Below are 1580 nucleotides of genomic sequence, written 5' to 3'. Positions count from 1 at the left end.
CATTCATACTTTTCTAATAAAAAATGCAGTCATTTATTCCATTTTCTATATAACCATGCTCAGCACCAAGCTGAATTTACAGCTCCTAGAAGAAGCCAGCTGTTGCAGAACAAAACCAGGTAATACATATATATGGACACATAAGATCAGCTCTTTCTTGATGCCATTGAATTTTATTTGCTTTATTGGGGAGTGTAAGATTTTTATTCTCTGCTGTAAAATGATCACCAATGCACGTTCTGCATATAGCACCCATGCCTGGTAGGAGAGGAGACAGCATTTTTCTTGTGTGTTGGCATTTCACATTGTTAGCTACACTCATCAAAGCGCGCTGTTGGAAAAAGAGACCTGTTCATTTTCAAGATTATTAATTTCTACTACAGAAGTGCATTAATTTGCTTTTCTGTTAATTAATTCAGCACACAAAGTCTTGATCTCAGAGTGATTTTTATCATCTACCATCTGAAAATATGATTTAAAAAGAAAATTACTATGCATGATGCTAAGTAAGAAACTATTGTTCCAAGTTTTAATTAGAGGTAAAGCAAAACCCACATCAATTGGAGAGAAGCTCTGGGACTTTGCAAGCTTTATTATCATTTATGTCACAAAATTGGGTATCGCAAAAAAGAAAGAAAAAGGAAAAGACCAGACAAAATCTTTAACTGTTTCTAAACTGGTATTTGTTCATCTTTGTCCCATCCAAAAACCTCATCTTAAAATGTGATAAATAATTCAACATCAAATTAGCTAAATTTTTCAGTCTGAATAAAGATTTCTGTTTCGAGACTAAAGCTCAAAATTGTGAACCTTTTGCACTCCCTGAGTAGACAGAATGAAGCTTTTCTTTTGGGGTTTGAAAAGAACTTCAAAACCATTCCACTTCCAATTGAAATGTCTTACCAGGCTCAGGAGAAAGCCTGTTGTAATGGTACATGGTGTTGTAAGCTAATGAATTACCTAACTTGCAGCATTAATTTGTTACTGGATTTCGCTATGTCTATGATTATTGCTCTATTATTTTGAGAACTATCTTAAATAAAATATTACCAGTTAAACTATTTAGACTGAAAGACTATAGCACCATAAGTTACATTGCTCTAGGTAACTCACAGAGGTCTGAATAGTGATGTGTTTGTGCCATCTGTTTTGCATAAGGTATTATCCAGCACAACATTTCCTCATTGCAACTTTTATGAGCACAAAACATGGTATGGTAAAGGCCATATGAAGGAGGACAAGTCTCTACTTGCCTAATGAGATCCTTGCAACTAATGGGCTTAGAGAAGAATGAAAGCAGTTACATGGCGTAGTTGTGGCTACACAATTCAGAGATGATGACAACATTTAAATGACAATAAAAGCTTATTTCTTCACTCCTTAGAGAGGCAAAACTACTGTGCCTGAGGGCACCATTGCTGGATGGCCTCAGCTTCAACAGCCAGGTTGAGTAGGACCCATGCTGTTGCTGCCGAGACCCATTCTGACATGGTCATTGCTCATGTGTCTCCACACCCGAGTCAGAGGGTCCAAGGGCAGCCCTTGCAGGCTGCCTGCACACGTCATTTCAGGAGCAACAC

Source organism: Merops nubicus, unplaced genomic scaffold (genome assembly GCF_000691845.1).
Source record: "Merops nubicus isolate BGI_N331 unplaced genomic scaffold, ASM69184v1 scaffold29862, whole genome shotgun sequence".
Taxonomy (NCBI): Eukaryota; Metazoa; Chordata; class Aves; order Coraciiformes; family Meropidae; genus Merops; species Merops nubicus.
Note: the sequence above shows the minus strand (reverse complement) of the source record.